This window comes from Theropithecus gelada, chromosome 17 (genome assembly GCF_003255815.1).
Source record: "Theropithecus gelada isolate Dixy chromosome 17, Tgel_1.0, whole genome shotgun sequence".
Taxonomy (NCBI): Eukaryota; Metazoa; Chordata; class Mammalia; order Primates; family Cercopithecidae; genus Theropithecus; species Theropithecus gelada.
This window is the reverse complement of record NC_037685.1, coordinates 73,237,358-73,263,667: the sequence shown is the minus strand read 5'-3', so window position 1 is coordinate 73,263,667 and position 26,310 is coordinate 73,237,358. Positions and strand designations below refer to the sequence as shown.

The following is a 26,310-nucleotide window of genomic DNA, read 5'->3' as shown; positions in this document are numbered from 1 at the left end:
CAGAGCAGTAACTCACAGTAACTCTGCAGCGTCAGCTGTGGATCCATGAGCTAATCTAGGTAAAACATTTAGTACAGTCTCTGCCATGCAGTCAAGCTCAGTAAATGTTATAATCACAATTCTTCTTAGCAGGCAAAGAAAGCATTTATGGATTTTTTCTGCATACACATTTACATTTACGGATTTTTTCTGCAAGGTATATTTTTTGTGTAAGTGTGGTCCAAGATGAAAAGTGAAATGAAAAGTCAAAAACGGAGACCTGTGTCAACAAAATAGTCACTGACTAGCAAACCACCAAAATGGGCATAATGATAACAACCGACTGACCTTAGAAAATATTAGGAAAATATCAACCAACAAATTGGGAAAAAATGGACTCTCCTTAATTGCACTTGTATTTAACCTTGCCCAGTAGCATAAAACGGCAAAATGTTTACTAAAATGAAGAGTATCAGGGTCTGTATATCGCTGAAAGAATTCAGCAAGGCATCTCTAATAAGTATCACATGTAAACTAGTTAAGATTGCCAGCTACTCATTTTAACTCAGATTTTTTTATTCTGCAATGATGGAAATTCTGCAAACTTCTCTGGTCATTTTTAATGTCCAACAACCTTTTCTGTTAGGAAATTCTTATTTCTAACCTAAAGTACTTTACAACAAATTGATTTCAACTGCTCTATAGCAGGACTTACTGTTGTATCGTTAGTGATTAATCCTGAACTGCTTTTATTGAAATAAAAATTCATAGGCAACGTGAAGCCTTTATTGGAAAGCAGGACAAGTGAAAATTTTTACAGTGCTGTATCAATTTTTATTGCATTATTATAATTCAGGAGATACAATTTGATGTTTATTACAGTCTAATCAGAAATAATTGTGTGTCTTTTTATTTTTGGAGATAGAGTCTCACCTGCCACCCAGGCTGGACTGCACTGACACAATCAAAGCTCACTGTAGCCTTCAACTCCTGCACTGAAGTGATCCTCCCACCTCAGCCTCCCAAGTAGATAGGACTACAGGCGTGCACCACCATGCCCAGCTAATCCTTTTATACTTTGTATTATGTGCCTTCTTAACACTAGCTTTGCTATACCTGAAGTTGCCAACTGCTCAGGCTTTATATGCCTCTTCCATTTTTCCTCATGAAATCTATTTCCAACTCTTTAATTATGTATGTTGCTTTTTTACATTCTTTTATGGAATAAAATAACTCACTTTGGAAACTTAAATGTGCCAAACTGCAATGTAGTTGTGCATCTGAAGCAATTATTATTATTATTATTATTATTATTATTATTATTTAGAGATGGACTCTCGCTCTGTTGCCCAGGCTGGAGTGCAGTGGCACGATCTCAGCTCACTGTAACCTCCACCTCCCAGGTTCAAGCAATGTTCCTGCCTCAGCCTCCCGAGTAGCTGGGACTACAGGGGTACACCGCCATGCCTGGCTAATTTTTTGTATTTTAGTAGAGACGGGGTTTCACCGTGTTGCCCGGGCTGGTCTCAAACTCCTGCGCTCAAGCAATCCTCTCGCCTTGGCTTCCCAAAGTGCTAAGATTACAGGCGTGAGCCACAGCGTGCCCAGCCCTGAAGCGATTATTTTGAGAGCAGAGATACTCTTATATTTCAAAGAGTAAACTGGAAACCTCTGCTTCCAAGAGCACACTTCTGCAATTGCACATGTACACTTGAACCAAAATGAGATTTTGTTGTTGTTTTTTTGTTTTTTTTCCCAAATTACCCAACCAAGCTCCAAAGCAGACTTGCTGCATCTAAATCTTGGTTTGTGGTGAGGTTGTGAAGAGTTCTTTGTTTTTGTTTTTGTTTTTTTGAGATAGGGTCTTGCTCTGTCGCCCAGGCTGGAGTGCAGTGGCAAGATCTTGGCTCACTGCAAGCTCTGCCTCCTGGGTCCCAGTTCAAGCAATTCTCCTGTCTCAGCCTCTGGAGTAGCTGGGATTACAGTCACGCACTACCATGCCCAGCTAATTTTTGTATTTTTAGTAGAGACGGGGTTTCACCATGTTGGCCAGGCTGGTCTTGAACTCCTGACCTCGTGATCCGCCCGCCTCAGCCTCCAAAAGTGTTGGGATTACAGGCGTGAGCCACCGCGCCCGGCGGGTGTGGATAGTCTTAGATGTAGTTTGGCAAAGCTACACAGGTGATACTGATGTACTCCTCTGTTTATCAACCACGAAGGGGAGTGAAAGTATCCAATTTGCCTTTTTGTAAAGGCGGAGTCTGGTATAAGTAATGTCAAGAAAGTGCTCTTAATCTTTATGGATCTCTTTCTTTTTAGCATCCTTCTGCTCCCAAAATTCCCAGTGTTTTCATCTGCCCTCAACAGCGTTCCTTTTGGGGGATCAGTCTGAAATAGTCTTTCATCTATGGCATCCCATGTAATATAACAGAGGCCACAAAATTATGATTTCTGATTTTTTTCTCCATTCTGTTTAAACCCTGAATTGCTGTTTTATTTAAAAAAATTTTTTTTAAAAAAAGGCTAAAATTCACCATAATTAGAGAGGTACAAGTACAAACAGTGTGGCCTATTTTCTTCTGTTGACCACTGCATACTCTTATATGACCCAGTGGTCCCTGGAGGCATTTTGAGTTGCAAGTCACAAAGTCTCTTCCAATTCCTTTGTTTTCTGGGGTTGATGCTTCTCCATTTTATGATCCAGTTGTCTCAAGCCCCATCTGTTTTCTAATATGACAACTAACCTAAAAAGCAGTTTTTCCGAGGTGTTAATAGATGATAAAGGTTTAATGCATATTTTCTCCCAAGGGTGCTTGAATTTTAATGGAAGACTAAGTGAAGTAAAATGTCACAACAAATGCAATTCTGGCACCATGACCAAAGAAAGTGCCATCGGAATTTTCAACAGCTAGTATCATTTTAACCAACAGAATAACAGCATTTCAGATTAGGAAGAGACCTTATCATGCTGGTGCAATACCATACATGTTCATTTTATAGATGTGAACACTGTGGAATCTGCATTAAGTGCTCAAAAATTCTTGAGAGATATTAGTTCCATGGAATCCCAGAACACAAATTTCATAACATCGAAAATGATGTAAAATAAGTTATAAAGATGTAATGGAATAATGATAGGACTAAGCTAGACAGGCAATTCACACACATTATTATTAATCTACAGCTGAAACTTATAAAGAAATTCTGCTCTGCAGGCAGTGCACTATGTAAACAAGATCCTAAATCAAATTGTGTGCTAGTTGAACTAAGGTCTTCCCTATTCTCTTTCAGAATTACCTAAAAATCTTTTCAGATGTCTGCTTAGAACCATGTTTAGATTTATAAACAGACGCACATCTTCTCTCTCTACTGACAGTCAAAGATCTTTGAGAGTCACTTTACACTTTCAGTTCTGGCTGACTGACATCATTCTAACGGGTTATTTCGGCAGAATAACAACTTACAGATCTTAGGGTATCAGTGAGGTATTTCGAAGGTATCAAACTTTGAAACATTCCTGAAGATATTCAAAATAAAGAGGGTGGCATTTGTCATGAACTTGAAAAAATTAGCACCAAGGCTGCTGATGTATCTCTCTAACAAACTATGTATCTTTTGGATGTAATATTTATTTCAAAAACCAAGCTACAAATCAAGGAATTACCTATACAATGACACACATAATCAACTGAGAATTCCGGAGCATAGATATGAAATAAAACTCACTGTGATGAGATTCTACAAAAAAAATACAAGTACTAAAAAACAAACTCTAATGGAAAATTTCTGTAAATATATTACACAATTATTCTGAGAAATCAATGAATCAGAGAAAAGATAAAGACCTCTGGACAAGAGTGGAACACCTTTGCCAAGAGTGTGTCTTTCTCCATATTGCACCAGCAGAAGGTCTCTTCTTAACCTGAAATGCTGTTATTCTGTTGACTACTGACTTACGGCAAAAGAAAAAAAAAGAGGCATTATATCATGGATCCTTCAAATATCCATGCAAATTAAGTATGAGCTAATTTTATTACAACATATTGAAAAGAAGAAACAAATGCAGACACTAAATGAGTTGTCCACAATTAACACATTTCTTATACGAGGAGTTAACACAAAAGTAACAGCATAATAGAGCAAGAAAAATTAAAAATATTATTCCTTCATTGTACAATTCTGAACTGCATAACCATGTTCAGTTCAGTAAACCTTTCCCTGTCACAGCTTCTGCATACCCAAGCAGCATCAGAGAAGATGGAAAAGAGGGAGAGTTGAAATCCAGCAACCACATTTTAGGGATGCCTATTAAAGAATGAGGGATAAAGTGCAATGATGTGAAAGATTTGCTTTAAAACACTTGAGATAAAAATAGGAAAGAGAGCCGGGCGCGGTGGCTCAAGCCTCTAATCCCAGCACTTTGGGAGGCCGAGACGGGCGGATCACGAGGTCAGGAGATCGAGACCATCCTGGCTAACACGGTGAAACCTCGTCTCTACTAAAAAAAAAAAATACAAAAAACTAGCCGGGCGAGGTGGCGAGCGCCTGTAGTACCAGCTACTCAGGATGCTGAGGCAGGAGAATGGCGTAAACCCGGGAGGCGGAGCTTGCAGTGAGCTGAGATCCGGCCACTGCACTCCAGCCTGGGCAACACAGCGAGACTCTGTCTCAAAAAAAAAAAAAAAAAAAAAATAGGAAAGAGAAAACAGATGAAGCAAGTAGGACAAGAGCTAGATAATGCTAGGAGCTGGGCAATGGGGATGTGGGGTCATTATCCAGTTATCCTGAGTTTGTATACATTTGAAATTTTCGTTAATTAAAAAAAAGTACCTGAGTATTTGATAACTCCAAGAAAATCTCCAAGGAACTAAGAAGGCGAGGGACCTGGATGTCAGCCTCCTTATATACACATAGACCCTATTCAGCTCTTGCCTCTGAGCTCACCTGGCAGACCACATCCACCAGGACCTGTCTCTGGCCTCCCACCCCCTCCACCATAGCAAACTCAAATTCGATGAGTAATGTGGCTCCCTTGCTCAAATGACCTAAAATGACCACAGAAGGTAATGAACTAAGACTTCCAATCGCTGATTGAGATGAGGGGGGATGGACTGAGCTGAAGATAGCTACCAAATCTTACTTTCATAATTCTTGGACTTCAATGATTCTGCTTAAGTTTAGGTCAGTTCGACTCCCTAAAAAAAAAATCTACTTCTTGAGTAAGGAATCATGAAATCATAACGATGTCATTTTCCATGGTAATTTGACTTCCTTCTATAACCTAATCTTAGATTTTTATTGCCTTAAAGTATAAAATATAAATGAAACATAAATTCAAATATCTGTTTCCATAAAAAAGGAACCACATATTTTAATGCTGTCAATACCAATGTTTTCACTGCATACATAGAATGTCCACAGGATCTTAAATTCTAAAAAGCAAAATTTTTCTTTCTAAATTAAAAAATCCAAAGTACTACAAAATCAAACTTTTCTTGAAAAGTATTTAGTAAAACATTACACTTTAATAAAATAAAGATATGTAAGGCAGCAGAAGCCAAACATTTTTCAAATTAGCACGGAATTCATCACACAATTTATATAGTCTTAGAATCTATACAAAGATTTTAAAGGAAAGCAATCTACTTAACATCTTTCTGGGACTATCATATTGATATGGACAGGAGACAGGTAAATATTGATAGAAGAGGGTGGTTCCCCAGCAAAGGCCCTACTCTCAAGCCTGGAAACCATGACCCTAAATGAGAACAGTTATCCCTGTTTTCCCATTTGAATGTTGCTTTTACCAAAACCACCCTGGCCCACCATGCCCCCCCCCCCACCCATCCTGTACCCATAAAAACCCTTAAACTCCACTGGCAGAAGAGCAGAGCAGCACAGCAGAGAAGGAGAGAAGAGAAGAAGCACCTGAACGTCAAAGAGGCAGCTGGACACTCAGAAAGGAGTTTGGGTTGGACAGGGGAAGATTTTCTTCCCACTCCATCCCCTTTCCAGCTCCCCATCCCACTGACAGCCACTTCCATCACTCAGTAAAACCTCTGCATTCACCATCCTTCAAGTCTCTGGGACCTGATTCTTCCTGAATGCCAGACAAGGACCTGGGTACCAAGAGGGCAGGGTGTAAAAGGCTGTCACCCTGACTCTCCACTGAGCTGGTTAACATTTAGCTATCCATGGACAGCAACTGCTGAAAGAGCATTAATTGTAATACACCCCCAGATGCTACCGTAGGGCTGGAGCCCAAAAGTGCTCACCCCTGCCCCAGCACTTGCTTGCCCATGTGCTCCCCCTCCCACAATGGGTTTGAACTTGGCCAAGCAAAACGAGCCACCCCTCCCACCCCTGTCACAGGTCCTGCGGAGGGGTCCAGGGAACTGCCCCCTCTTAATGTCTTTAAACCTGTATTTCAAAGTCATGGTTCTAACTGTTACTTCACAGAAGAATCTGGTTCACCAGAGCATCAAAAATAGAAGATGAGAGTGAAACCATCAAGAATAAAGAGGTCCCTGTGCAGCTGTGCCCTCCTGCCCTGCCTTCCCTAGGAAAAGGACATGACAAAGGACTTGGCCTTGAGGAATCACCAAGAAAGGCTTCATGTGTTACTTGTTGGGGTATCTTACTATGGGATCTATATATACATATATGTGTTTGTGTGTATATATGTGTGTATATATGTGCGTGTGTGTGTATATATATACACACACATGTATAATCATATGATCAATAATAAACCCCCATTTCTTTTGAAGACTATTGGTCAAAGCTAGAATTTAATTTCACCACCATTTCTTTTGAAGACTATTGGTCAAAGCTAGAATTTAATTTCACCACCATTTCTTTTGAAGACTATTAGACAAAGCTAGAATTTAATTTCTTATAATTCAAAGAAATTATAGTTATGAATGTTTAGTCAATCCACATTGTACTAGTTTCCTATTGCCGTTGTAACAAATTATCACAATTTTAGTGGCTTAAAACAACAGAAATGTACTCTCTTAAAGTTGTAGGTTTCAGAAGTTTAAAATCAACATGTTGAACAATATGACAACAATAAATAACCCCATTAAAAAGTGGGCAAAGGACAGGAGCAGACATTTTTCAAAAGACATACAAATGGCCAAGAAGCATATAAAAAAATGCTCAACATCACTGATCATCAGAGAAATGCAAACAAAAACCACAATGAGACACCATCTTAGAGCAGTCAGAATGGCTATTATTAAAAAATCAAAAAACAACAGGTATTAGCAAGAAATGTGGAGCAAAGGGAATGCTTGTACACTGTTGGTGTGGATGTATGTTAGTACGACATCTATGGAAAACAGTATAGAGATTTCCCAAAGAACTAAAAATTGTACTACCATTTGACCCAGCAATCTCACTACTGGGTATCTACCTACAGGAAAAGAAATCACTACATTAAAAAGATACCTGCACTCGTATACCTGCACTCGTACGTTTATTGCAGCACTATTAACAATAGTAAAGATGAGGAATCAACCTAAGTGTCCATTAACCTAAGTATCCAGTATCCATCACAAATGATTGTATAAAGAAACTGTGACATACATATATATAATTCTTTTTTATGACTGAGTAGTATTCCATGGTGTATGTGTGTGTGTATATATATATAAGTGAAACTGCATATATATATATTTATAAGTGAAACTACATGTACATGAAACTATATATGTGTGTGTGTGTATACATACACACACAAACACACACACACATACACCATGGAATACTACTCAGTCATAAAAAAGAATAAAATCATATCTTCTGCAGAATAATGGATGGAACTAGAGGCCATTAATCTTCAGTGAAATAACTCAGAATCTGAAGTACCACATGTTCTCACTTATATGTGGGAGTTAAATAATGTGTACACGTGGACATAGTGTGGAATAATGGATATTGGAGACTCTAAAGGGTGGAAGGGGGTGACAGATGATAAATTACTTAATTTCTACAATGTGCACTATTCAGGTGCTGGTTACACTAAAACCCAGACTTCACCACTATGCAATATATCCATGGAACAAAGCTGCTCCTGTACCCTCTAAATCTGTTTCTGAAAATGAATAAAATAAAATAAAGATGTTGGGAGGGCTCCATTCCTTCCAGAGACTCTAGACTCTAGAAGAGAATCCACATCTTTGCCTCTCTCAGCTTCTAGGGTCTGCCTACCTTCCTCAGCTTGCAGCCCCTTCCTTGCTTCTCTCCAACCTCTTGCCTCCACAGTCACATCTTCTCTGACTCTCTGATTCCTCTTGCTTCCCTCTTATTGCACTGGGCCCACCTAGATAATCCAGGATCATCTCATATGAAGATCACATGATCACAATTACAAAGTTTCTTTTGCCAGGTAATGTGCCATTCATTCCATAAGTTCCAGGGATTAGGATGTGAACATCTTTGGGGGTCCATTATTCAGCCTACCACACCCATTAAAAAAACATAATACATAATTATAAATTTTGGTATTGTAATAATAAACCAGTAAATCAATAGCACCTGAAATCTATTTTCTTATTATATTCATAATTTCAATAATATCAGTTAAAATCTATGGATACCAACAACCAAAGGAACTAATAATTAAGCTCATTAAACATAGGACACTTATGGGGCTCTGATTTTGATAAATAAACAGAAAGATTACTTCTGCAGCATCTTACATTTTCAAAGTGCTTTGCTATCAATATGATCATATTCACCCTTTCATTTAATCTTCCATATAACTGGTCTATATAAGAGGTAAAAAGAAACATAACTTTTATAAAATTGCAAACATGGTAAGTCACAGAGGCAGAAGATATAGTCAGGTCTTTGAGCTTCAAATCACAACCTCTTTCTCCTGTTATACCAGACAAAAAGGGCCTATTTCTCAGGCTCCTTCATATGGTCCATAGAACCGTGTCTAGGGCACAATCCATTTTGCCATATTTTGTTATATGGAGCTCTAAGATTTCAAAGGTCATAAAAAACTGTTCGACAGAAATAAAAGGGTTAAGATATGGAAAGAAAGTTTCAGATTACCAATAACAAAATTATTTTTCCTATCATAATTTTTTTAAATAATTAAGCATAATTTCACTTAGCTATATAATACATAGGTATGTCTTATTACTAAAATTGGTTTTAAAAATCTAAAAAGTACTGAGTACTCTAAGAACAGACTAAAGTCAATTAATATTACAATGCCAATATAAAACAAGCATATTTTACAAGGTAAATAAAAGAATTCAAAACTGATAGGCAAGCCACACAAATCTGCAGCATAATTCTGTATAGTTTGCTTAGTATTTGCAAATTTGTGAGCTCCCTGTGAGTTCAATATCCAAGTGTTTGAAAAATTAGAGTTTTCCGGTTCTCCCTTAAAACTTTGTCTAAGAAGGTCTCCCCTTTTATTCTCCATCACGACATGCTATTCTTATCTTTATAGCACTTTTCTCCATTTACAAATTAATGACTGCACCACTTTATGTCTGTTTTGTGATTTTATACTAAAAGACAATCCAACAACAGAGTACGTTAATGTTTTCAGTGATGGGCAAAGGTGAAGGGTTAGATAAGCTATAAGGTTGTGAGCAAAGAGCGGAAGGTCACCTGTTGTGATAGTTTAAAAGTTACACTCTCCATTTGAATCCAACCATTTATTCATTAGAAAATACAAAGCATTCCTATTTTCTGCCAAACAATGTTGCAGCCTCCAGGAAACAGAAATGAAATACCCAGTCCTTTCACTCAGAGAGCTCACAGTCCGATGGGGCAACACAGATAAGTGAAACTAACTTCAATGGAGTAGGTTCCTGTCATCTTCTAAACCACTTGGCATGGCTTACAAGATCCTTTGTGATCTGAACTGTCTCTAAGGTTTCAATCCCTGGGGTGCAATGAGAACACAGTGAAGGGGAAACTAACCAAGACTAAAGGGTCTGAGAATGCTTTGTTGGGGAAGAAGATACTCAGATAAGAAGGCACGAAGAGGTCAGGAGCGATGCCTCATGTCTGTAATCCCAGCAATTTAGGAGGCCAACGTGGGAAGATCACTTGAGGCCAGAAGTTTGAGACCAGCCTGGGCAACCTCACAAGTCCCCATCTCTACAAAAACTTAAAAATTAGCCTGGCATGGTGGTGTATGCCTGGGAAAGCTGAAGCAGAAGGATCACCTGAGCCCAGGAGATTGAGGCTGCAGTGAGCTATAATCACGCCACTGCACTCCAGCCTAGGCAAGAGTGAGACTTGTCTCAAAAAAAAAAAAAAAAGAAAAAAAAGTGGGGCAGGGTTGTGGGTGGCAAGGCCAAGTAAACTTTCCTGTGTATGTCTGTGGGGAAGAAGCCACAAGGAGGGAGAAGGAGAAGGCATGGGTACTGTAAGCCGAGGGATACACGAACACATTGAAGAAGAGAGATCAGACAGGGGGTGGGTATTGTGAATAGTGTCATATGACAACCATGGGCTGCAAATGGAAAATAAAATCAGAGGAGCAATTATGAAGAACCTTTTAACCACACTAAAGAGTACAGATTTGATCCTAAAAGTGACACAGCACTGCTACTAAAGGGCTTTAAGCCGGGAAGAGACACAAACCAGATACTCATTTTAGGAAGATAACTGGCAGGGCAGCAGTATAGATGGTCCACCTGGTGGTGGAAAGCTGTGGTGGGAGACACTTACTAAACGGCAGGAAACGCATGGGAGGACATGAGTTAGGCATGCAGTGAGGCTGCTGTGCATAGGAGCACTCCATGAAGATTTCAGCAGCTGACAGAGATGAAAAGGATTCCATAGATTTTTAGGAAGTAGAATTAATGGGACTTGCTAACTCATTGTGAGGAGTGACTATGAGGGAGGGTTTAGATGACTCCATTATTCATGTTTGGAGTTAAAATCATTTCAAAAGTCAAAAATACTAAGATTTACCATTTACGAAGTAATTATAACAGGCCAGGTATATCATCTCATTTCATCCACATAATTCAAAGAGTGGCAAGCAGTCCTTTGCTGGGAGGACCCTAAGGCTTAGAAAGGTTTGTAACTTGTCCAAGGTCACTATGTGTAGGTAAGATTTGAAACTATATCTGCCTTCCTCCCTAGCCATCTGCGAGAGAATGAAGAAATGGCAAAGAATTTACTGACATTATCCTGAAAGGACGGACAAAAAAGACTGCACGTGCTGCTCACTTTTTCTCCCCTTAAGAACAATAATCAGGGCTGCTGCACAGTTGCATCTCAACCTTATACCTTACTGTGCACGTTTAAATGGTGAGCAAGAAAAGAAACGCAAAAGTGCTGGTTAATAACAATAACAGTAATAATGACTTCATCCACAAACATAGGCAAGTCTATGTAAACCAGGCACCTTCTCAGAACAAAATATTTACAAGATATATATTAACACAGGGCATTGTTTTGGAACTATTACAACACACATGGGAAATTGAGAAGTTTTTTCAGTATTAATTGTAATTACAGGGATCACAGTGACTTCAGAAATTATTTATGTAGGCTTTCACACACACTCCCACTGTAAATTAGCAGTATTAGTTAATGGACACATTAAATGTTTTACCATTCATTTAATATTTTCAGACTGTACCAGAGATTGGAACAATCCATTAGTCTCATTCCCTTGGCACAAGCTCTTTTAGTTTATAACGGTAAATGGCTTTGTACAAGACACATATGTAATGGGAAATTTCAAAACAAAATAATTGTTTTGTATTGGTCACCACAAAACTAAAATATTTTTAAAACCTAAATTTTCCATTACACCATAATCATACTTAAGGAATGGGAAAGATATTTGAGTAGGCTAAAAACTTCAAAAGATTTGGGGAGGCTGAGGCGGGCGGATCACAAGGTCAGGAGATTAAGACCATCCCGGAACACGGTGAAACCCCGTCTCTACTAAAAATACAAAAATTAGCCAGGCGTGGTGGCATGCGCCTGTAGTCCCAGCTACTCGGGAGTTTGAGGCAGGAGAATGGTGTGAACCCGAGAGACGAAGCTTGCAGTGAGCCAAGATCGCGCCACTGCACTCCAGCCTGGGCGGCAGGGCGAGACTCCGTCTCAAAACAAAAACAAAAACAAAAACAAAAAAACAACTTCAAAAGAACTATGAAAAATGATACCAAAAAAGTACTTTAAGCCATTTTAATAGTATTTACAGCTGTTCTCTGAATTGCCTGCAAGACATCACCAGGGTTATCTCACATCACTTCGAATTCACAATGTCCGGACCTGAAGTCTTTTCACAACCCCCACCACCAACCTGCTTTTATTCCCATTTTCAACCTTTAATTAAAGGCATCATTTATATACCAATCCTCCCCAAATCAATAACTCCACATTCACTTCCTCCTCTCCTTCTCCCCTCCCTTTGGCCACACAGCTCTCCAGTCCTTCTGCACAAAGTCTCTCACCCAGCCCATCCTTCCTTCCCAGTGCAGACAAGCTCATCTATGTCCTTGTCCTGGTTTCCCTGAATATCCTGACAGTGTCCAAGGTGGTCTTCCTGCTGAACCCATCACTCTATCAAATGCATTCCAGAAGGTGGGTCCCATGTAGCATTTTTAAAAATTCTGAATAGGCAATAAACATTTATGATACAAAATTCAAAATGTATTGAGAATGAAAAGCACATATCCCTCCTAAGCCTGCCCCCAGCTACTGACTACCTTTACTGAAGGCAAATATTTATCTTCTTGTGCTTCTCTCCAGGGATATTCTATCCATATACAACAACTATATGCTCTTTTGAGGTTTAAATGCATGCATGTGTGCACACACACAAACACACACACAGTAACATCTTACAATTCACACTGTTTCCCATCTGGCTTTTCCCACTGAATAAAACTTGAAGTTTGGTATGTATTGTTACAGACAGAACTCATTCATCTTGTTAATGGCTGCATAACATTCCATTGCATGATATATTTCACAATTTACGCCAACCAGCCTCTAACTTGCACATTTGGGTTGTTTCCAATCTTTTGCTATTACAATGTGCAATCATATCCTTGTAAACATGTCTTTGTACACATAAATGGCACACTTCACTATCCCTGCTGATTCCAGATAATGATAGTAGTGAAGACACTGATGAATCTAAAGACTTGAAACCTTTCTTTACACTCTGTCCTGTAAAGTGTGTATCTTGATACTGTGTTAAACATCAGGCTAAAGCCTTTTAGAAGTTTATCTACAGTCATTTTGAGGATAGGCACCTCTGTCCTGGCTGGTGGACATAATTCTACATTTTCCTAAAAAGGCACACGTAACCTAAAATATATTCATATGAATACTTTACCTGTACAGAAAAAAAAAACCTCCCCCAAATCTGAACTCTTACAAAGGCTCCAAAGGGAGAAGGATGAACTGCTTTGTACTGACAGCTTTTCTCACATTATGGTTCTGACAAACGGGGCAGCTCTAATAATATTGTTGAGTAACTGGGAAAAATGATTGTTAGCACCCTTTATGGATGAAATTCTGAAAAATACAATGATCAAAATTTGTGCAGAAACCAGACCACAAAGACCAAACAGCCCACTGCTTTTACAAACATGAGATCTATAACACAGAATGCTGTGACTCTTGCCACTTGAAATATTAGGCCTATGTGGCTGCTGGTTACTCCCCTAGTAAGTAACTACTGTCAGACATTTCATACTAAATAGTGTTGTGCTAGATTACTACAAAGCATTGATGAAGTATGTCAAAGCATCCCCTAACAACAAGAAACCCTACCAACTGATTCCAACAGACTACATCACTGGGCATTGCCTGGTGTTTGCATCAATGGAAGACACTGCTGAGTCTTGCTGGAAGGGGCCTTACCAAGTCTTGATGTCAAGGGCCAGGGTAGCCACACCTTCTAAGACGTCAGCTCTCTTTAACAGTTTCTTACTACTAATCTGTTTATCTCCACGATATAAAGACTAACTTCTGCCTTGAGTTCCATGTCAGTGGGAGCAGCCTACCAGAAGGTTCTAAGAGTATGCTGACAGCTGGCCAACCCTCCACTCCAAGCCTCATCAGCTAATACAACCTGAGTTCCAGGACTATCCCAAAGTCCTTAGATGTGCTACCAGCAAGTCTCAACCTGTGGCAACCAACAAAATAAACAACTAAAAAATAAAATCTCCAACTAGATAGCACTCAACCTACCTGTTCTCAACAGGAAGATCTTGCTTCTGACTTCCCTTGTCTGGTTGCTGACTAGATTGTCATTTGTCTCTCATAAGTACAAACCTACCTTTGCCTTCATAAATTGAGATTTGGGCTCAGCAAAGCTTAAACTAGATCCAGAGACCACAAAAATGTATAAGGCCGAAACCAGTAAATAGAAAATCTCTTTTAGCCAGAAACTAATTTCATGATTTTCTTGTTGGAGATTAAATCCTTATATAAGACTAAAATGCAAAGGGGAATCAAAATTGCTAATCCTCTCTCATCTGCTAATCCTCTCTCATCTTCTAAAGACATATCAGCCTCTAGTGACCACCAGAATCAGTGCCATGGCACAAGTACTCTAATCACTGCTAGCTGGTCTGCTGTTCTAGGTGAGCTTTCTTCTCACTTGAAGGTAATAAGGATTCACTAGGAATGGCCAGACTAGACTAAATCCTATTTAAAAGTGTGGGCTTTCACTTGGTTACTGTGATTTTACTCTAATTATAGGTGCTTCAAATTTCTCATATGCTCTCATTCTCATGGAAAGAGCTTAGGCTTCAAATATTAATTATGCTACTTAACTATATAAATTTACACAAATTAAGTTATCTGAGACTCACCCTTCTCCTCCTCCATTGGTTGAATGGGAGGAAGAATACCACATGGACTTACTGAGATAATGAAGTGAGATATTAATATCATATGAAAATTACCTATGTGCCCATTACTTCTTATGGATTATAGGACACACCAAAAAGATTTCAGAAACAAATGAATAATCATTTTGTATCTATATTAAAAACACCTTATATTATTAAAGTCTTATAGAAATAATAGGCTTTCCTTAATGTTATTTTAATATTTCACTAACAGTCAAGGCAAACCTAAAATTATTTTAATTTTTTTTAAATAAAAGGTTGATGCTTTAAACTGTCTAATGGAGTCAAAATCTGTGAGGTGTAACAATGTGTTCATATTTTTAAAGCATTTCATATAGGATGTAAAGCCCAATTCTGGAGTTGTTAATAAGACCAAGTGTGATGGATATGGAACTCCCCCTTTTATTTTTTTTGAGACAGTCTCGCTCTGTCACCCAAGCTGGAGTGCAGTGGCATGATCTCAGCTCAATGCAATGTCTGCCTCCAGAGTTCAAGCAATTCTCCTGTCTCCGCCTCCCGAGTAGCTGGAATTGCAGGCACACGCCACCATGCCCGGCCCATTTTTGTATTTATAGTAGAGACCGGGTTTCACCATGTTGGCCAGGCTGGTCTCTAACTCTAGACCTCAGGTGATCCACCCGCCTCAGTCTCCCAATGTGCTAGGATTACAGGCATGAGCCACCGCGTCAGTCCCACTGAACCCCTTTCTAGGAGCACATCACTGGGGACCTCTTCAGGGTGATTCAGGACTCCACTAGGCTTGGGTTGTTCACAAGGCATAGGGTTGCAAACATCTCTGGGATTTTCTGGAGAGTGTGAGCACCATGCCTCCCTACTATACCTTATTTCTTAACAGGTATAGTTACGAAACTATAGTTAACACCAAAGATTCTGGCTTTCAAGGAGGTTATGGAACATAAAAAAATTAGCAAACAGAACTCCATCATGCTAGCCAGGACAGAATTGTCAAGATATTAAAACTCTTCAGAGCGCTGCTGTTTCAATGAGATGGTTATTATGTATCAGACTCTCTTTTGCTAATATCCAGATATTTACAGTGGGAATTAAAAAAATCTTTTTTATTGCCAGTAGCTTATTTTCCCATATTAGGCCCCTATTCCAGGTGCTTCCATGAGATAAGCCATTGTCTTTTATAGAGTTTGAGGCTTTAGTCTGCACCACAAATAGGTACCAGAAGTAAGAGTCAATCTAAATGAGTACAGGACTAAAGAGCCTTCAACGAAACACTTCAGCCACATCAAGACCACAATGGAAGTCTGTAAATTCCACAGCCCTTCTTCAGAAAGTACATGAGTATATCAGTCAGGTGGGCAAAAGAAGAATAAACCTTTCACAGCAGTCTGCATAGCTTAGAAGCCTCTGGATAACGGGGCAGTTGGTGGAACTTGGGCTGCTGGTCCAAAACTTGACCCATCCTTGCCTGTTTTCATGCAGTAACTCTCAGAAGAGATAGGTTTTAGAAGTTTACCTCCACACAGCTACAAGCTATGTCTTCAGGATCATGGTGACAATGACAGTGTCAGCTCAGGACCATCTATTTGGAGTCTGTAAAAGGCCTTGTATAGGAACACATGAGTGAACTGTGGATTTATAACCAGCTCCCAGACCAGGAGGCAGTACCGCACATGGCCATGCACTGGGAGCTACAACATGGCACACACACTGGGAAGGTCAGTCCTCCTCCATACAAGGTTATAACTGGCCACGCTTTTCATGTGACAGCAGTCTGCCACTGGCGATCCACAAGGTGCCGAAGGCTAAAGGCCACCTAGGAAACCAGCTTCATGAAACACGGATATGCAGACTCAGGGATAAAAATTTCAACATGGTGGCCAGGGTTTGGCCTCAGAAATACTGGGAGGGGGGCATGTTTGTGGAGAAGAGCAGATGAACTAGTCTCACAGAAGTTTGTTTATGGAATCCTGAATGGTCTGCGCCTCAAGTTCTAAGGAGATTGTAATTCCCCCCCGCCCCTGTCTTTCCTATAACCTGGGCCCCTGTGATGGCACAGTTTCCAGTCTCAGTAGGGAGGCGAGTTCCTTGTTTTTGGTATCCAAATAATACTATTCATAAGGTCACATACTTTAAAGACAGGGACCTATCCCTGAAGGCAGGCAGCATAGCCTTTAAATTTGTTTAAATTCGAGTAAAAACTTTTTAAAAATTGGTATTCAGTGGCCAATTTTTTTTTTTAAATTTAGCACTGTATACCCAGAATCTAGCACAAATGTCTCATATATATAAGGAACCCTCGATAAATATTTGTTAAATAAATGAATGAATGAATTCTAAGGGCAGTCCTGGAAGTGGACAGACAGATGAGGAGTGGGCTGCTGTGCAACAGACTAGGACAGAAAGAGTACTGGAGGCTGCAGGTTGAAGGTTACTGAACAGGAGCTCTATATTTTCCCTGAGCCGTGGATCTTCAGTAAGGGGAAAATGGCAACACCAGGCATGGCAAATGATCATGACACCCTGACTGAACGTCCGACACAGCTCTTTGGATGACAAGTGCCCTCTCCCAGCCTACTGATAGTGTCTATTAACCACTACGAACCCTTTGATGAAACTGATCCATGTCCTGGGACTCCCATGGTCTGATTTTGCAAGCAAGCCCTAGGTTCCCAGAGCTCCCGAGTTGGCAGAAGAACCAAGCACATGCTCACTGGGTCTTGCCTTCCTTTAGAAAGCCCATTTGAAAGATTTCTGGAAGGTTACTAGTGAAGGTGGAGACACAGGTTCTGTTCTTCTGCCACACCTTATCTTCACCCCAAAATTTTTGTCTAGCTACAAAAGGACCAATGGTTTCTTACACTTTGGTGTGAGGAAGCCCATAATAACCTTAAGAGCCATTTCTCTGGGTTAGTCTTGGAAAAGATGCCGTATCACTAAATGGAAAGATAAATATGAAACACCCACAGAAACAAAGATATTTCATTTCTAAAAGCCCCTAATTTCTAAGATACAGAAAAAGGAATATGAATTTTAAAGTTAAGATAAATTATCAGCTTTCAGAGTATAAAGCCATCTAAATTGTACATAAATCAGTTTTAAAAGGCAAAAAACACAACCACTTAAATTGCATTAATATGGCATCATTTTAGAGTGCTATAAAATATTTTAACTAATATAAATGTTAAAATATGAGGTTTGCTGCTATCAGTCATCTAACAATTATGTAAGCCAAGGTGGGACCACTTCAATGATTAATGAAAGGCAAGAATCATGTTTGTAAACATGGAATAAAATAGTCTTAAGTCATTACATAAATATTTCAATGAGGATGCAAGAATTTATGGGTATAATATACATAAACCAATAGCACAGGGAGGGATTAGAAAACTGTTCTCTAAGCCAAAACACGACCTAATACTTTTTGTCCAAAAAAATCCACTACAGTTTACAAATGTCATTCATTCAACAAGGATATATCCCTTCATTTATTCAACAAATACTTACTAGCTTTCCCTCTGTGCCAGGCACTGTGCTAGCCTTGAGGATTCAGTGGTAAAGAAGACACAGTCTTTGCATCTGCAAGGAAATGTATTTCCACCATCTCTCCTCACCCCCTCTCACATGCACATACCATGCAAAGATCTCCCCAGCTGCATTATAGAAAGACGGTCATTTAGCTCTTGCTGTGTGGTATAATGAGCCTCCACGTATAGTGTCTAGCACAGTGCCCAGCAGTCTCTAAATCCACTCTTCTTTGACTATTCCCAACAAACATCAAGAGCTGAGAGCCCTGAATTCCATATTAGCTGTGCCCTGCTATTAGCCATCTAACCTTGAGAAATTCATTTCAGCACTTGAAGCTGCATCTGCTCTGAGAACTGTCTTCTTGAAGGCCCCTTTCAGCTCACAGGGACTGAGATGACTAAAGATTTCTAATAATGGGAAGAGCTATTACCTCACAAGGGGCCTGTTCTATCAGATCACTCAAGTTAGAAAGTTCTCTGTTATACTGAGCTCAATTATTCCTCCACGAATTCATTCACGGGTCCTGCACACTGCAGTAACACAAAACCTATCTACAGCCTCTACTACACGGTAACGCCTCATTAAAAAGACATCTGTCACATTTCTCCAAAGTTTTAAAATAAAAGAATGCCCTTAAATGCCAATCAATCCCAGGATTCCCAGATCTTTTTTATAATATTGGTTACCACCCTTTCTCTTTAAAGTACCGTGCCAAAATACAATGAAATATTCTAAATTTGTAGTCTGACCAGCAAGTGCTTGCTATACATCTGGTGATGCAGCATAAAACTCTGCTTGACTTGTAGATAAAACAACTGAACACGTAATAACCATTTAGAGGAATACTATCTGAACCACATTTATTTAAAACACCATAATAAAGACACAGCATAGCAAAGTCATGAAGATACAAACTGAGGCCAGATGATGTGGATAGGTTCAGATTCTAGTCATTATATTATTAGATGTTAGCCTCTCTGTTTCAGATTCCTCATCTATCAAATGGGAATCATAATAATTCTTACACTGCAAGATTCATATAAAGAATTGAATGAGTTATCAGACATAATGCATTCAGAACAGAAATACAATAGTTACAACAAGTATCAAATAAGGTAGGCAACTTACTTGTCAGTGATTATTTATTCAGGTGATAATCTAAATACCTTTTGTGTATGTGCATTCACAAGTGATATGAAAAGAAAATAGCTTTTAGTTATTTCCTTTGTAAATAAATATTGATAGCTTAATAGAGAAAAATAAACTGACAGCTTTTTAAGTTCAAAGGATGTGATCTCCCTCTAAGAGAGAGATGAAGTAAACTATATTAACTGAGAGGAAGCTAAGGGAAAAGCGGAATAAATAGAAAGGAAACATTAAAGGAATTCTTAAGAACATTTTGTTCTGTACCACTAAAACCCAGCCTGCTCATTTCAATTATATTATGAATGCATAATTTCTGATATTTGATGTGCCATAAGAGTATGTTCTCATGTTTATTGGTGTCTTTTTATGTAGACTTTTTAAATCCTCATAGAATCATAATCTGAAGCTAATAAATTTTAGTCACATCTGCTGTGGCAAGTGACCCCTGAACTAAAATCCCCCTTTGTTCTAGTGATCATTTAGTTCTAAATATAAGTGTTACCAGAGGGTGCCTGTGTTTCATCAACTGAGTAAACCCGTATGGATGTGCAGTACCCATGAAGTTTCACACACACCTACAGACCGCCCCCTGAAAATGTTACAGGTGGTTAAATAAATGAAATAAATTACCTTTGTGTTTCTTTCTACTTCAAACAAACCAACAAAAAACACATGCTACTTTCCCTCGTAAACTTCCATAAGAAGTTTTAACAATGCCAGTACAATAATTTCATTAAAATTGTGACTCATTAAAGATTTAGCTTAATCTTCATTAAAATTTAAAGAAAACAGTCATTTGAACGGTATTCTTTGAAGGCTTAACATATACCATGTGATTGTGATGACTTTCGTATCATTAAATAGCTCTTCTTTTGCAAATAACATTTACCTAACAAGGTGAGATTATAATTACATTTATTATTCCCAGTCATCGTTATTAATATGAGATAAAAGTGGAAATAAATCTTTGCTATACCTCTGAAAGATAAGCAGCATGGAATGTTTTCTCAAGATAAAGTTCATCCACATTCTTCCAAATTCCCAAACTTTTAGGAATTGGCAACACACTGCCACTTGGAAATAGGGAGATGACAAACTCGGGAAAATAACTGCCACTTTTATTAAACTGCAGGTATTGTGGTGTACTAGCACATTTAATTTAATCCTTATAATCCTATGAGGCAGGTACTCTTGTTATTCTCAATGACTGGTGAGGAAACTGGGATTTAGAAAGGTTAACCGATTTGTCCAAGGTCACATTAACTGGATGTAGCCAAGTCAGGACCCAAACCCAGGCTGTTTGACTTTCATGGTCTAAGCTCCTATCCTCTACAAATGGGGTAAATTAAAAAAAAAAAAAAAAAAAAATTCTGGGGATAGACATATCCTGATTAGTGAGAAAAGAGAGCAGTGTTTGAGGAAGAAAGAGAACAGCAGAGGCAGAGACTACCCAGATAGAAAGGATTCTGTCTGATTGGAAAGAGTCTTGGATTACACATCAGGAGGTCTGGGAGCCCTTTCCCAGGGTGGCACCAGTGTGACCAAAAAGAGATCAATTCTCTCTAGCCTCATCTGGGAGGAATACATTCACCTACAGCATAGGGTTATGTTAAAGATAAAAATGAAACCTCTAAAACACCATGCAGACAGTAATCACATTTTTAAAATGAATTTTTTTAAAAGAACAACAAAAAAGAACATTTTATTGATTTAACCATCATAGAAAATGCCATGGTAGAACTTAAACTACAAATAAATTATCATTTTTTCTTTTTCTTTCTCTCTCTCTTTTTTTCTTTTTTTTTTTTTTTTTGAGAGACTGGGTCTTTCTCTGTTGCCTAGACTGGAGTGCAGTGGTACAATCTTGACTCACTGCAACCTCCACTCAAGTGATCCTCCCACCTCAGCCTCCTGAGTAGCTCTGACTACAGGCATGCACCACGACACTCAGTTAATTTTTTCATTTTTTGTAGAGATGGGGTTTCGCCATGTTGCCCAGGCTGGTCTTCAACTCTTGGGCTCAAGTGATTCTCCCACCTCGGCTTCCCAAAGTGTTGGGATTACAGGCATAAGTGATCATGCCTGGCTTGAACTGTAAATATATTAATAAACATTAATCTAAATGATGTCAAAAATTGTCCTTTTCCATTCCCTGATCACATCACCGTGACCTAAAATCACAAAAAAATACTTTCATTGTTAGTAAGTTTTATTATGGCTGAAGACACTTGTGAAATCATAAACTCAAACCATGGCTAAAATTAGCTCAATTTGAGTCAATAAAAGTATATACACAAATTTGTCATATCTGTTTCTTTCTTTTTTTTGAGACAGAGTGTTGCCCTGTTGCCCAGGCTGGAGTGCAGTGGCACAATCTCGGCTCACTGCAACCTCTGCTTCCCAGGTTCAAGCAATTCTCCCGCCTCAGCCTCCCAAGTAGCTGGGACTACTGGCATGCACCAATACATTCAGCTAATTTTTGCATATTTAGTAGAGATGGGGGCTTTTCCTACCCTCAAGCGATCCACCTGCCTGGGCCTCCCAAAGTGCTAGGATTACAGGCATGAGCCACCACGCCCAGCAAATTTTTGTATTTAGTAGAGACAGGGTTTCACCATGTTGGCCAGGCTGGTTTCAAACTCCTGACCTCGAGTGACCTGCCAACCTCAGCCTCCCAAAGTGCAGGGATTACAGACATAAGCCACCCTGCCCAACTCATATCTATTTATTCATATTGAAGACCCGGAGCAGAAGAATCTAGCAATACTGTGTGGCCTATAAAAACTGAGATAAATGGACATTGTTTTTTAAGCCACTAAGTTTGTGGTTGGTTGTTACACAGCAATAGAAAACTAATAGAGTACCTGAGACAATTTAGATAACAAAAAAAACAGTTATTAACTCCAGAGTTGAGAGTGAGAGACTGCACAAGAAAGGAAGAGTAATCATACTGTGCGTAGGTTTTAAATCATGTCCCCGATCCTCTGACATGACTGTCTTAATGTCTGTGGCCCCCTCGAAGCCTGGCCGGCCTTAGTGACTCACTCATACCCAACTGAACGTCACAGAAATGACACTGAAGAACTTCCCAGGTTAGGTCAGTCACTGCCCTGATCTCTAGAACCCATTTTACTAGAGAGTTCAGCACTGGATTTTCAGGCAAAGCACAGGTCTTCCATTTTCCGTTTACTATTTACGTAGTTTCCATCCACTATTGTACTTTGTCAATATTTCACCCTTAGAAACTTCAGCAAGAGGAGGGATGGCTGAAATGAGAAGTAGAATTTGGCCATTCCTGGATCCGATCCTCCAGCCATAATACATCAAACTATACCATTAGCCTCTAACACAAACCAGCCACAATAACAGCATCAGTAGCAGTCACAATAATTGAGGAAGGTAAGATATTTAAATATTTAAAGAGAGGAAGGTTTGTCAATTACTGGTTGAAAACATGTCTCTTGCTCCATTTTATACCCTGGAAAGTTCTACCAAATTCATTTGCTCTAAAGCCTAAGCAATCTGCCTAACTTTTTAGTCCCTACATTTGTTTTTGTTTCTTTGTTCTTTTATTTTGCTTTGTTTTGTTTTAGAGACAGGGAATCACTTTGTTGTCCAGGCTGGAAAGCAGTGGTGCAATCATAGCTCACTGCAACCTCGAACTCCAGAGCTCAAGCAATCCTCCCATCTCAGCCTCTGGAATAACTGGCACTACACACACGCACCACTACACCTAGCTAATTTTTGTATATTTTTTTGTAGAGAAGGGGGTGTCTCACTATTTTCCCTAGGCTGGTCTCAAACTCCTGGCTTCATGAGATCCTACCCCCAGCCTCCCAAAATGCTGGCATTATAGGCTTGAGCCACTGTGCCCAACCAGTCCCTATATTTCTAGTCCAATAAACTAAAAAAATAGTACTCAGTTGAATGAATAAATTTCTTGAAAATATTTCAACCAAAAGTCTTCTCATGCCTAAAATAAACTTTCATCTTATTAGTTAAAATCAACAAATACTTATGGATAAGGCACCATGAGATAAAAAGGTATGACAGAGTCCCTATCCTCAAGGAGGTTATAATAAAAATAGTTAAAAAAAAATTTTTTTTTTCTTTTTTTTTTTTGAGTCAGAGTCTTGCTCTGTCCCCTAGGCTGGAGTGCAGTGGCGCAATCTCAGCTCATGCAACCTCCACCTCCCGGGTTCAAGCGATTCTCCTGCCTCAGCCGCCTAAGTAACTGGGACTACTGGCATGTGCCACCATATCTGGCTAATTTTTTGTATTTTTTTAGTAGAGACAGGGTTTCACCATGTTAGCCAGGATGGTCTCGATCTCCTGACCTCGTGATCTGCCCGCCTCAGCCTCCCAAAGTGCTGGGATTACAGGCATGAGTCATCAAGCCCGGCCCAAAAAAATTTTTTTTTTTAGACAGGGTCTCACTCTGTTGCCCAGGCTGGGATCATAGCTCACTAGAGCCTCGAACTCCTCAAGGAATCAACCTCCTGAGTGGCTGGGACTATAGGTGCATGCCACCATACCCAGCTAATTTTTGTATTTGTTGTAGAGATGGGAATCTCACTATGTTCCCCAGGCTGGTCTCAAACTCCTGGCCTCAAGTAATCCTCCTGCCTTAGCCTCTCAAAGTGTTGGGATTACAGGTGTGAGCCACTATGCCTGGCCAAAAATAAATACTTAACTAAGCATAAGGCAGCATATGCTACATTCTGTAAGAAATGCTATAAGAAAGATCACATGCCCAGTTGAAGGGCCAAGAAAGACCTGTATAAGGATTTGAATAATTTCCTACTCCAAAACCCTAGACCTTGTCTTCACCTGAAATTAATGCATGCTTCAAATCTTAAATTTTGAAACCCTCTTTCAGATTAAACTCTTAAAGGATACAAAATTCTAGCTAAATAGGAGGAATAATTTCTAGTGTTCTATAGCACCGTAGGATGACTATAGTTAACAGTAATATATTATATAGCTTCAAATAGCTAAAGGAGAATATTGAATGTGTGCAACACAAAGAAATGGTCAATGTTTGAGATGACGGATATCCTAATTACCTTGATCTGATCACTGTACCTTACATGCATTGAAACATCACTATGTATCCTATAAATATATACAATCATTATGTGTCGTTAAAAAATAAAGAGGATTAAAAAACCAACAAATAAATGTTGATGGGGGGGAACCCTTATTCCCCCTCCATGAGGCTCCAGCAGAGAGAGGATTATTCTTCACTGCCCAGGGAAAAGCAAGTGGCTAATCCTACTAGTAGGACTGGTGAAGTTCTTTCTACCTCACCCTACCCCATCTTCAAGTGGGAGAAAGAAGGAATAAGCAACGTTTTGGCCTTAGGTCTCCAACAATTCATCAGAAGCTCTGTATTTAGTGGTTGTTGAATCCCGTTCAGCCAAAGCTGTCCCCCACTCTGTATTGTAGTCTCAAAAACTGAGAAGAGCAGAGAGATGGATGATTTATCAATCCATCAAATATCTAGCAATCCCTCCCTTTCTCTTTCTGTTCAATATGCCCTATAAACCATCAACCCTGGGTCAATTCATTTGTTTGTTCTCTACTCCCACTTAAAAGAAAATGTTACAAGCACAGGGAGTAATGACATTACTAAACCTGATCTCCAATCTTTGGTAGACACCACTCACTACTTAGTGATCATTTATAGGTCCCTGCTCAGTTTCGATTCTCTTTTTCTACAGAAGCAACTATTAAACATCCTCAACTTTCACTCACAGCAGATAACCTTATCCTTCAATTTCACTGAGAAAACAGTATTTGGTTTTGAAATATATAAACTTCCTGGCCACGCTTTCTGCCTCCCGTTCAACGCTGATCTCTTAACCTGCGCTCTGATTCCTACGCCCGTCAGCTTACTCAGCAATCATGCTTCATCAGTCATTCCCTCTCTCTCCTGAGTCTTCAACTTTTGGTTCTAACTATGCCTCCTCTCTTCATATAAATGCATTCAAAATCATTTTTAAAACACAACAAAAGAACAACAAAACTAAAATTCTCTTCTGGCCGAAACATTTTACTAGCTATCTTTGTTCTCCTTTTAACAGCCAAGCTTTTAGAAAACAGTTACCTACCTTATCTCTGCCTGCCTTTCACTTGCATTCACAGTGCAGCCTAATGCCTGCCCCCAGCCCCACCCCACACTGAAACTACTCACATCAATGGGACCAAATGACCTCCAAATTAACAAATTCAACCATCACTTTTCAATTCTTCGACTTGACCTCTCTACAGTATATGACACGTCAAAGCATCTATCTTGAAACTCTCTTCTGCTTGGTTTTTATAACATCACTGACTCCTGAGTCTCCTTTACTTAAGAACGCTCTGAGTCTTTATTGGTTAAACCTTGAATTTTAACATTTTCCCAGGACTCTATTCTTGGCTTTCCTCTTCTCAAACTAAACTCTCCCTGGGGATCAGGGGAGATGGGGAGGAATATTTACACTATGAATTATCCCACATGCCCATAAATCAATAAGGCAACATCTGAATTCATCTGTGTCCTCTCTTTCCCCCACCCTTACCAGTGCTCACCTCTATCATGGCACTGCTATACACCTGTTTAGCAGTCTGTCTCCCCTGCCCTGGCATGCCTAGGGGATGGACACTGCACACTGCTGTCAGGAGTAGTAGCTTTCCTGGGAGGACTGGGAGTGCGGACGGGAGTGACAACGGAGCAAGAACAATGCACCTTTGAGGACCTAGGGAGTATGTAGTTATAAAAAGTAGCCCATAGGAAAATGGGCTGAACAATGCCAGGAATATCTTGAGG

General features: G+C 39.4%; 1 protein-coding gene across 7 annotated transcripts in view; it reads right to left on the bottom strand.

Annotated features, from left to right (window-relative positions):
• DGKH (diacylglycerol kinase eta) overlaps nt 1-26,310 on the bottom strand; it is a 217,283-nt gene that overhangs the window by 94,696 nt on the left and 96,277 nt on the right. For 3 of the 7 annotated variants that reach the window (XR_003116502.1, XM_025364524.1, XM_025364525.1), the window contains exon 1: nt 18,658-18,765. The exons of 3 other annotated variants lie outside the window; for them this stretch is intronic. The gene's annotated coding sequence lies outside the window, so the exon portion shown is untranslated. Of the gene's footprint in view, nt 1-18,657; nt 18,766-26,310 lie in introns of those variants that run through there. One more of the 7 variants, XM_025364526.1, reaches the window with a different exon arrangement.